The following is a 12,458-nucleotide window of genomic DNA, read 5'->3' on the forward strand; positions in this document are numbered from 1 at the left end:
AGAGGTTAATCACCGGTTTAGAAATAAAGAGACAGTAAATGCTGAATTAAATGTAATGATTTTATAGATGGTCTTGGTAATGCTCTCCGGCTGGTCATCTGTCGGCATACAAATGATAAGGACGTAAAAAGACAAAAGAAATAAATGCGACCAGCTACGTGGTTTTGTAACATGTATAACTGCTATTTTGAGGCATTCAAAAACCAAGACAGAAAAACTGATTGAAAATTATTGCGTCATCAATGACAGCTTTCCTTCGCCTCAGAGACCAAAATTGACGCAGTCAAATGCCAATCCTTGTCAGAATGTCGGAAGTGCGCCAGTATTGTATTGCGTTATGTTTGGGCCGGCCAGTCTATATTTTGATTTTTTGTAAGGGTAATTGGTGTGTTATTTTCGTAATATAGGGTGGAACAGAACATAGAGTAGGATAGGTAATCAATGAATTTGCATCAAATTTTGTTTAGCTGATAGCTCTTTTTATGCCGACCAGACGCAAATAAAGTAACATGTGGCATTTGCTCTGATTTTCAACATCTCATTTAAGTCTGGGTTCTTCCATAATTGTAATGTATATCTAGTGCACACTGCACAGTGCACATAGACTTCAGTTCAGCTTCCTATAAGTTTGCTTTCAGGGTCTTTTATGTTTTATGGAATGCTTTCATCAGCATTTATTTATGCTTAGTAGTTTATTGCTTGTACCCTGGTTTGGTCATTGCCAGACTGTGGATGCTTTTGCTGGTTGTTTTCAGTTTTGCATTTGAAATGTGCTTCCTTGATATATTTTTATATTTGGTTCTGTTTTAAAAGTTGTTTTGATGAATATTGTATTGTTAACCTGAGCAAATGCACTTGGCATTGTGTTTTGCATCTAAAAAAAATAAAAAAATTATAGGTTCTTAAGTCTGACCGCCAAATACCCGCCACACGACAAGTTTTGCTTCTCGAACCCGCCAAAAACCCTGCGGGTTTTGAAAACCCGCAGAAAGCGGGTTCGCGGGTTCAAAAAGGGCATCTCTAATACGGATCGACTGATATGCAACATGACCCTTTCCGGTTCGGTCATCACCTTGACCTGAGGTCAAATTTTCAAAATGACCTTTCAAGGTCAACATATAGTTCATTAGACGTGTCTCGACGAGAGGAACACGATGCTGGCAGAAGTAATGTGAAGAAGAAGAAAAAGTTTTGAAGAAAAAGTTACTACCGAAAAAAAAGTGTGTGAAAACGGCTATTTTTAGAGTTTTTGCCCTCTGCAGGCTATAGGTACCGTTGACCTGAGGTCAAGTCTGAAAACACAACTCAAATACGGGCTATCGAGTGCGTTTTTCCGCGGCGCTGTAGCTCTATTGGTTTCCGAGTTAGTCATCAGGTGTTTCGAAAATTGTTGAAATAGACAAATTTTGGCTCACGAGCCAAACGTCCCGGTCCGGTTAGAGCTGGGGGTCGGGGGATACCTCCCGGCTTCCCGGCTGGGGAGATCTGGGTTGCATTTTTCACCCATTCACCCATTGTGTTGCATTGTTCACGCTAACACATTGCTCATTCTTGTCAGTTCAACTAACATTCTTGTCAGTTCAACTATAAAATCAGTTCAGTGAGCAGCACAAAGAAAAAAACATTTGAATTGGAAATGATATTTTTTGTACAGAACGCTTATAGTACTACGAACTATAGAGCTCATTTTGTTTGAAGAACTGTATAGTGTATACAGGAGCAGCCCCACGAGGTCAGTCGAAAGGGGGCCAATTATCGGCCGTTGCCTGTTCCTCGGACCCGATGACCTGGGCAAGGCCTTCTCAGTTCTCAGCGGGCCCTTCCGTTTCTGGGGCCCGGCCAGGACAAGCTGTTTCTGAGACCGGGCCCAGAAGCGCATATCTGGGCCCGTTTTCTTGATACATTGTCGAGCCCAAGGGCCCATCACTTAAGCTCAAAAGCCTGGTCCAAGGCCTTCTGAGCGGGCCCTTCCGCTTTTGGAGACCTCCCGGGCCCCAGATTGTCATTGGTTTGGCCCGGTTCGCTTTTGTGGCTCGGCCAGGGACCCGTTTGGGCACCTCATGGGGCCATTTTTAGCCCGAAAGCCTGGACATTGGACAAGATCTTCTCAGCGGGCCATTCCACTTCTAGGGCCCGTACGGGCCAAGATGTCCCTGTGACTGGGCCCGGAAAATGATTTTTTCGGATCCGCTTTCCATAACTTCTCCAGGGCCAATAAGGCCAAAAGACGCCATAGGGGCCCTTCCTCAAGCCTGAAGGCTCGAGCATATCCTCCTGAACGGATCCTTCCGCCTTTGGGGCCCTGCCGGGCATCAAATTGCCCTCGCTCTGCCCAAAAGTGGGGCCGAAGGTATGGTATGGTATGGTATGGTATATTAGACTCCATCCGTGCGCGCACAGCTGTTCGGAAGTTTGGGTCATACAATAAATGCACAGTGCACAGACACAATAAGACAAACTGAGGCGTTCTAGATAAACACTCGATGATAAATCATGCCTACAGATATCACACACCTAAGCACTGTTTCCACTCTGTTGCACCTCTCCCAACCTGACCATGAACTGCCCTCTCGAAGTGCACTGTGTGTGTTATGGCCCTTTCACACGTAGCAACTTTTCAGTCGCCGGCGACAGCAGCAGTCGCCGGCGACCGCCAGCGACCGCCAGCCAACGATCGTGTGTGACGTAGGTATGACGTAAGCAAGTCGCTGGCGATCGCCGGGCCACGGCCGGGCAATCGCCAGCAACTGGTGACGTCAGATCCGCGTCACAGGCCAGTCGCCGGCGACTCTTCTCGAGCAGCGGACCAGCGGACGCCGCCATAACAGTTTTGTCCTTGGTGAGTGGGTTAGGTGATTTGTGATGCATTTTTTCTTAAATTGGTTGGTGTGGCTACCTTAAATTTGTTGCACAGTAGCATAGGGATTATTATCTTGTAGTTTGCCTGTCGTGAAGCTGTTGTGACTTGAATTTAAGCTTGACTAGAATACAGGTTTACGCGATAACTGTACGTTTGGATAGATACTGTTGATGGGGCCATTAGTTGGGTTGTCAAAACTTGAATGTTTTTATAAGTAGGGTGGTGTTTGTTAGTTACTTCTCTTAATTGTATAGTAGGTAGGGATGGCTTTTCGAGGAGCACTACGAATCCAAAGGTTTGGACATTGAATTATTAAAAAAAAAAACACGCCCGCCCGCCGCCAACCGCAAACGCCGCAAAAATAAAAACGACCGCCTCCAACCGCAAACAACACCGCAAACGCCGCAAAAAAAACCGCCCGCATCGCGCGCCCGCCCGCCGCCAACCGCAAACGCCGCAAAAAATAAAAACCGCCCGCATCGCACGGCCGCCCGCCGCCAACCACAAACGCCGCAAAAAATAAAAACCGCCCGCATCGCACGCCCGCCCGCCGCCAACCACAAACGCCGCAAAAAATAAAAACCGCCCGCCCACCGCCGCCAACCGCAAACGCCTCGAAAAAAATGAAAGCCGCCCGCATCGTGCGAGCGCCCGCCCGCCGCCAACCGCAAACGCCGAAAAAGTAAAAACGACCGCCTCCAACCGCAAACAACACCGCAAACGCCGCAAAAAATAAAAACCGCCCGCATCGCGCGCCCGCCCGCCGCCAACCGCAAACACCGCAAAAAATAAAAAACCGCCCGCATCGCAGGCCCGCCCGCCGCCAACCATAAACGCCGCAAAAAATAAAAACCGCCCGCATCGCACGCCCGCCCGCCACCAACTACAAACGCCGCAAAAAATGAAAACCGCCCGCCCGACCGCCGCCAACCGCAAACGCCTCGAAAAAATGAAAACCGCCCGCATCGTGCGCCCGCCCGCCCGCCGCCAACCGCAAACGCCACAAAAAAAATGAAAATCGCCCGCATTGCCCGCCCGCCCGCCGCCAATCGGGAACGCCGCAAAAAAGCGCTATTCTACCCATATACATGTCCTACCCTACCTATACCCTACCTACACCCTACCCATACCCTACTCATAGGTTCTATTCTCACCTTACTCTAGTGCATTCCTATAACCACCAGTAAGTCGTAACATAGCATACCTACGTTCTTAACATGAGCACTGTAAACTACTCTAATTGTATTCTATCACATTCGTTTGTTCAATATCATGGATATCATTAATGCTGTAAATGGTGAAAGGTTGTTCTCTTGAAACTTATAATTTATTAAGTAAGATAAAATAAATTTATTATCAAGCGAGCGAAGCGAGCAAAGTGCGAGCGAAGCGAGCAAACTTTCGGATCTGCAGCGCTCCTCGAAAAGCGCATATACCTACAGGGTGTTTCATAATGAATGTCAATTTTAAACTGGGGAGTTCAAAAAGAAAAAAATGTGTCTAGCACGTGCAAACTTTCAAGCATTGTTGGAAATTGATGGACATTTTATATAAATAGCATTCAATGCCAAAGTTGTTGTCATTCCTTTTTCAGAACGGGATATGTCGGGTTCACCTCGCGGCTCGCCGTGCTCAAATGATTAATACGCCATTTTCGAAAGAACAGAAGGCGTGGATAGTGTTACAGCTCGGAAGCCTCAAGAACATCTCCAAATTTATGAGAAAGTTTCGGCTTCACCTTAGAGTTAACCATTCGCTTTAGGGTTCACTTTAGACTTAGAGCAAGACTTCGTTGACTCCCTCATGGACTGCGAAGAAGTGCCCCGGGCCGTGCGCCATATCCGTGGACGGGACCGAAAGTGCATTGATCTTCACGGGGCTGTCGTGGAACCGTTTGTCTAGATAAAGAAAAGTGAACAGACAAAAATCAAATGTCCAAGTCTTCTGGTGTATGTGAATCTGAAAATTATGCAAATATATTGTTTTATATGGCTAATATGGCAAATTTAAAACTGACATTCTTTATGAAACACCCTGTACATGCCTACCATACTGCTAAATGAAGTAAGTAAACAATCTTAACCCTACTGGCATGAACATACAAGTTTTAACGGCCAAACTAATAATCCCCTCAAACATATATCTCGAATCTGTACAGTTATCGCGTAAACCTGTATTCTAGGCCGGCCGGCCGTGGTGACGCTTTTGCGAGGCTTATATCTCAGCAACCACTTGACCGATTTACATGCGGTAATTTTTGTAGGGTAGCTTCATTCTTTCTACCAAGTATTGGACTATTCCCGATGTACGTGGGTGACCACTTATGCACGTGCCACGTGCAAAACGAAGAGGTGTTGGTTTTGCAACAATTGCAATATCTCGGTAACTACTGGGCCGATTGCGCTGAAAGTTGGCATGTGGTCTTACTTAATAATGTGTTTCAATGCTTCTAAATCTTCTGCCGCTCATTCTCCGTCACTATCCACCCTAATCTGTGTTTTCATTTAAGAGCAGCGAACCAACTTTCAACACGGCATTGCCGTACAGTATGCACTCAGGCGGCTATAACCGCCAGAAGCGACATTGCGGTACAGTATGCAATCAGGCGTTTGATGGCTCTGCCATCTAGCGTGAAACAGGAAAGGTGGGGTGGCCACACAATGGATAGTAGCCGGTTCACGACGGCCATCTGGTAAGTACAAATTTGGTGCAGGTTTGGTGCGATTAGGTTCAGTGTGTTTCTTAGCAGCTATCAGCTAGGGTTACATTAATTGCTTATAGCTATTCCTGCTTTTTCATAGTATCAGACATTATTATCGATCAACCCTATTACTGGTGGGGGGGGGGGCATCGGCCTCCACCTGTAGTATTTTTGCTGTCGATGGAAAATCGCCTTAGGGGTTCGAAATTTGGCGACTTTTCCTTAGCTAGAGGCGTATCCAGGATCAGTTTCTCGGGGGTAAATCTGGTCAAACTTAAAACAAAAATAATTTCAAAACAAACGTGTCCATCTGTATGTGTGCATATGCCCTAGAGACAGTATTGCGGTACAGTGTGCATTCAGGCGGTGATACGGCAGACGCGGCACTGCGGCACAGCGTCCATTCAGGCGCTTGACGCTCCTGCCATCTAGCGAGTAAAAAGGAATGTTTGGGCGGCTATGCGAGCCGCACTTATTGGGTAGGTATGCGCACTCGATTACCTACCTGGCAATCTTCAAGAGAACAACCTTTCACCATTTACAGCATTAATGATATCCATGATATTGAACAAACGAATGTGATAGAATACAATTAGAGTAGTTTACAGTGCTCATGTTAAGAACGTAGGTATGCTATGTTACGACTTACTGGTGGTTATAGGAATGCACTAGAGTAAGGTGGGAATAGAGCCTATGAGTAGGGTATGGGTAGGGTGTAGGTAGCGTATAGGTAGGGTAGGACATGTATATGGGTAGAATAGCGCTTTTTTGCGGCGTTCCCGATTGGCGGCGGGCGGGCGGGCGATGTGGGCGATTTTCATTTTTGTGGCGTTTGCGGTTGGCGGCGGGCGGGCGGGCGCGCGATGCGGGCGGTTTTCCTTTTTTTGGAGGCGTTTGCGGTTGGCGGCGGTCGGGCGGGCGGTTTTCATTTTTTGCGGCGTTTGTAGTTGGCGGCGGGCGGGCGTGCGATGCGGGCGGTTTTTATTTTTTGCGGCGTTTGTGGTTGGCGGCGGGCGGGCGTGCGATGCGGGCGGTTTTTATTTTTTGCGGCGTTTGCGGTTGGCGGCGGGCGGGCGCGCGATGCGGGCGGTTTTTATTTTTTGCGGCGTTTGCGGCGTTGTTTGCGGTTGGAGGCGGTCATTTTTACTTTTGCGGCGTTTGCGGTTGGCGGCGGGCGGGCGGGCGCACGATGCGGGCGGTTTTCATTTTTTCGAGGCGTTTGCGGTTGGCGGCGGTCGGGCGGGCGGTTTTTATTTTTTGCGGCGTTTGTGGTTGGCGGCGGGCGGGCGTGCGATGCGGACGGTTTTTATTTTTTTGCGGCGTTTGTGGTTGGCGGCGAGCGGGCGTGCGATGCGGGCGGTCTTTGTTTTTTGCGGCGTTTGCGGTTGGCGGCGGGCGGGCGCGCGATGCGGGCGGTTTTTTGCGGCATTTGCGGTGTTGTTTGCGGTTGGAGGCGGTCGTTTTTATTTTTGCGGCGTTTGCGGTTGGCGGCGGGCGGGCGTGTTTTTTTTTTTTAATAATTCAATGTCCAAACCTTTGGATTCGTAGTGCTCCTCGAAAAGCCATACCTACCTACTATACAACTTTGGGTGGGGCGGACCATCGTATCAAAAGATGGGCGCAATCGGACCAGGGGCGCGGCGTCAGCGCGTGCATCTCTGCCGCAGGCTGGCCGAGGCCGGCGCCGAGCAGAGAGCACGCGCTTTAGGCTCAGTTGTTCGCTTAAAAAACTGAGTGAAAACGATGAGAGCCAGCTCGGGAGATCATTAAACTTTGAACTCTGTGGATATTAAGAATACGTTTGCGATTAGGATCAGGTATAGGCGCAGGTACAGGTATTCGGTACAGGTTTTACCGGTAAATAAAATAAATTTATTATCAAGCGAGCAAAGCGAGCAAAGTGCGAGCGAAGCGAGCAAACTTTCGGATCTGCAGCGCTCCTCGAAAAGCGCATATACCTACATGCCTACCATACAGCTAAATGAAGTAAGTAAACAAACTTAACCCTACTGGCATGAACATACAAGTTTTAACGGCAAACTAATAATCCCCTCAAACATATATCTCGAATCTGTACAGTTATCGCGTAAACATGTATTCTAGGCCGGCCGGCCGTGGTCACGCTTTTGCGAGGCTTATTTCTCAGCAACCACTTGACCGATTTACATGCGGTAATTTTTGTAGGGTAGCTTCATTCTTTCTACCAAGTATTGGACTATGCCCGATGTACGTGGGTGACCACTTATGGACGTGCCACATGCAAAACGAAGAGGTGTTGGTTTTGCAACAATTGCAATATCTCGGTAACTACTGGGCCGATTGCGCTGAAAGTTGGCATGTAGTCTTACTTAATAATGTGTCTCAATGCTTCTAAATCTTCTGCCGCTCATTCTCCGTCACTATCCACCCTAATCTGTGTTTTCATTTAAGAGTAGCGAACCAACTTTCAGCACGGCATTGCCGTACAGTATGCACTCAGGCGGCTATAACCGCCAGAAGCGACATTGCGGTACAGTATGCAATCAGGCGTTTGATAGTTCTGCCACCTAGCGCGTAAAAGGAAAGGTTGGGCGGCGGACACGCCATTGCGGTACAGTATGCACTCAGGCGGCTTTATTCGCCACCACCGTCATTGCGGTACAGTATGCAATCAGGCGTTTGATGGCTCTGCCATCTAGCGCGAAACAAGAAAGGTGGGGTGGCCACGCAATGGATAGTAGCCGGTTCACGACGGCCATCTGGTAAGTACAAATTTGGTGCAGGTTTGGTGCGATTAGGTTCAGTGTGTTTCTTAGCAGGTAGCAGCTAGGGTTACATTAATTGCTTATTACGGAGCGAGCGAAGCGAGCGGAGTCTTTCCTACATGCCGGGGTATGTCATAAGCACAGCACGAGCCGGGCAGTAAAACTATGACCAAGAAACTGTCGGTGTCAAAATGCCATGTTATTTGATAGGCCGGGCAGTAAACAAAAGTTTACTGCCCGGGTTTACTGCCCACGGCAATGACCTCTGAACTATTGTTTATCGCATTAGCCTAGAGGTATAATTGACAGGGAGTGTATAATTGACATCATTATTGCATGATATTTGCCTCGCATAAATTAGAAAACTGACCTTTTTGGTAAACAATATCTTTGTGCCATTCGAGTTGATGTTTTCAAACGCGATTCTTTTTGAAAGAAGGAGTTTGATGCATTTTCTTCTATCAATTTTCTTTAAAGCTTTATCAACAGCAGTAGCGCAATCACTGTTAGGAAATTATGGACAAAACAATCGTATAAAAGTGACACCAAAACCTGTCGAAACTGCTTAACAGGTATGCGGCATGTAGGAAAAATCTTACTGACCTCAGCCGTACGAAATTATTTGGAAACTCGGCTTGCAAATTTTGACTCCGGCCCTCGTGCTCCGCACTCGGGCCTCCGTCAATTTTGCAATCCTCGTTTCCAAATAATTTCGTCGGCCCGGTCAGTAATTACGGAGCGAGCGAAGCGAGCGTAGTCTTTCCTTAGATTAACGGAAATTTCTGAGTATGAGCGGCCGGCCGGCCGGCCGGCCGGCCGTGGTCACGCTTTTGCGAGGCTTATATCTCAGCAACCACTTGACCGATTTATACGGGGTAATTTTTGTAAGGTAGCTTCATTCCTTCTACCAAGTATTGGACTATTCCCGATGCATGTGGGTGACCCCTTATGCACGTGCCACGTGCAAAACGAAGAGGTGTCAGTTTTGTAATTGTTGCAATATCTCGGTAACTACTTGGCCGATTGCGCTGAAAGTTGGCATGTAGGTAGGCACCCACTAGGCACTGCATATACATGTGCCAGAGTTGGGGTGCTGCTGCACGTGCGCACGTGCAGGGGTCGTTTCCAGATCTCGGGAACGGCGGGACCGATTGCGCTCAAATTTGGTACACGGTTAGGGACCGGTTATTAGGATGCCGTGCACAGGTCAGTTGGGACCCATTTTGCACGTGCGCACGTGCTGGGTGCCGCTTCCAGATCTCGAGAACGGCTGGGCTGATTGTGCCCAAATTCGGCACATCGCTAGAGACCAGTTTGTAGGGTGCCGTGCACAAGTCAGTTGGAGTCAGTTGGAGTCTGAACCTGCGCGCGTTCAAGGCAGAGTTGCGCCGGCACTTGTTGCGACAACAGGCGGCCGACCGTTAGCAATACTTCATGACGACACGTTTGTGAGAGAGTGACTGCGAACGAATGTCTGTCTGTGTGCGTGCGTGCGTATGTTTTTCCCACGACACCCATCATTTTATATTGCGACCCTGGTTCAGGAATAGCCATTTTTGTGGAATGAGCCTACGATGTCAAATAAATAATAAATAAATAAGTTGTTACCGGTAAAACCTGTACCGAATACCTGTACCTGCGCCTATACCTGATCCTAATCGCAAACCTGTATTCTTAATATCCACAGAGTTCAATGTTTAATGATCTCCCGAGCTGGCTCTCATCGTTTTCACTCAGTTTTTTAAGCGAACAACTGAGCCTAAAGCTCGTGCTCTCTGCTCGGTGCCGGCCTCGGCCAGCCTGGGGCAGAGATTCGCGCGCTGACGGCGCACCCGTGGTCCGATTGCGCCCATCTTTTGATACGATGGTCCGCCCCACCCAAAGTTTGTGGTCACCAAATTTCACGTCGATACGCGGCGCCGTTCCGGCGCTTTAAGACACATAAGGCTGACGGACGCAGAGACAACTTATAATTTATTAAGTAAGACTAGAATACAGGTTTACGCGATAACTGTATAGATTCGAGATATATGTTTAAGGGGATTATTAGTTTGGTTGTTAAAACTTGTATGTTTATGCCAGTAGGGTTAAGTTTGTTTACTTACTTCATTTAGCTGTATGGTAGGCATGTAGGTATATGCGCTTTCGAGGAGCGCTGCAGATCCGAAAGTTTGCTCGCTTCGCTCGCACTTTGCTCGCTTCGCTCGGTAATGAATTTATTTTATTTACCGGTGAAACCTGTGCCAAATACCTGTACCTGCGCCTATACCTGATCCTAATCGAAAACCTGTATTCTTGATATCCACAGAGTTGACTTCCCAAGCTGGCTCTCATCGTTTTCACTCATTTTTTAAGCGAACAACTGAGCCTAAAGCACGTGCTCTCTGCTCGGCGTTGGCCTCGGCCAGCCTGGGGCAGAGATGCACGCGCTGACGCCGCACCCCTGGTTCGATTGCGCCCATCTTTTGATACGATCGTCCGCCCCACCCAAAGTTTGTGCCCAGTAAATTTCACGTCGATACGCGGCGCCGTTCCGGCGCTTTAAGACACATAAGGCTGACGGACGCAGAGACAACTTGAAATTTATTAAGTAAGACTAGAATACAGGTTTACGCGATAACTGTATAGATTCGAGATATATGTTTAAAGGGATTATTAGTTTGGTTGTTAAAACTTGTATGTTTATGCCAGTAGGGTTAAGTTTGTTTACTTACTTCATTTAGCTGTATGGTAGCCGGTAGGCATGTAGGTACATGCGCTTTTCGAGGAGCGCTGCCGCTGCAGATCCGAAAGTTCGCTCGCTTCGCTCGCACTTTGCTCGCTTCGCTCGCTCGGTAATGAATTTATTTTATTTACTGGTGAAACCTGTACCAAATACCTGTATCTGCGCCTATATCTGATCCTAATTGAAAACGTGTATTCTTGATATCCACAGAGTTGACTTCCCAAGCTGGCTCTCATCGTTTTCGCTCAGTTTTTTTTTAAGCGAACAACTGAGCCTAAAGCTCGTGCTCTCTGCTCGGTGCCGGCCTCGGCCAGCCTGGGGCAGAGATTCACGCGCTGACGCCGCACCCCTGGTCCGATTGCGCCCATCTTTTGATACGATGGTCCGCCCCACCCAAAGTTTTTGCCCAATAAATTTCACGTCGATACGCGGCGCCGTTCCGGCGCTTTAAGACACATAAGGCTGACGGACGCAGAGACAACTTGAAATTTATTAAGTAAGACTAGAATACAGGTTTACGCGATAACTGTATAGATTCGAGATATATGTTTAAGGGGATTATTAGTTTGGTTGTTAAAACTTGTATGTTTATGCCAGTAGGGTTAAGTTTGTTTACTTACTTCATTTAGCTGTATGGTAGGCATGTAGGTATATGCGCTTTCGAGGAGCGCTGCAGATCCGAAAGTTTGCTCGCTTCGCTCGCACTTTGCTCGCTTCGCTCGGTAATGAATTTATTTTATTTACCGGTGAAACCTGTGCCAAATACCTGTACCTGCGCCTATACCTGATCCTAATCGAAAACCTGTATTCTTGATATCCACAGAGTTGACTTCCCAAGCTGGCTCTCATCGTTTTCACTCATTTTTTAAGCGAACAACTGAGCCTAAAGCACGTGCTCTCTGCTCGGCGTTGGCCTCGGCCAGCCTGGGGCAGAGATGCACGCGCTGACGCCGCACCCCTGGTTCGATTGCGCCCATCTTTTGATACGATCGTCCGCCCCACCCAAAGTTTGTGCCCAGTAAATTTCACGTCGATACGCGGCGCCGTTCCGGCGCTTTAAGACACATAAGGCTGACGGACGCAGAGACAACTTGAAATTTATTAAGTAAGACTAGAATACAGGTTTACGCGATAACTGTATAGATTCGAGATATATGTTTAAAGGGATTATTAGTTTGGTTGTTAAAACTTGTATGTTTATGCCAGTAGGGTTAAGTTTGTTTACTTACTTCATTTAGCTGTATGGTAGCCGGTAGGCATGTAGGTACATGCGCTTTTCGAGGAGCGCTGCCGCTGCAGATCCGAAAGTTCGCTCGCTTCGCTCGCACTTTGCTCGCTTCGCTCGCTCGGTAATGAATTTATTTTATTTACTGGTGAAACCTGTACCAAATACCTGTATCTGCGCCTATATCTGATCCTAATTGAAAA

The sequence above is a fragment of the Amphibalanus amphitrite genome, unplaced genomic scaffold, assembly GCF_019059575.1.
Source record: "Amphibalanus amphitrite isolate SeventyFive unplaced genomic scaffold, NRLGWU_Aamphi_draft 000823F_arrow, whole genome shotgun sequence".
Taxonomy (NCBI): domain Eukaryota; kingdom Metazoa; phylum Arthropoda; class Thecostraca; order Balanomorpha; family Balanidae; genus Amphibalanus; species Amphibalanus amphitrite.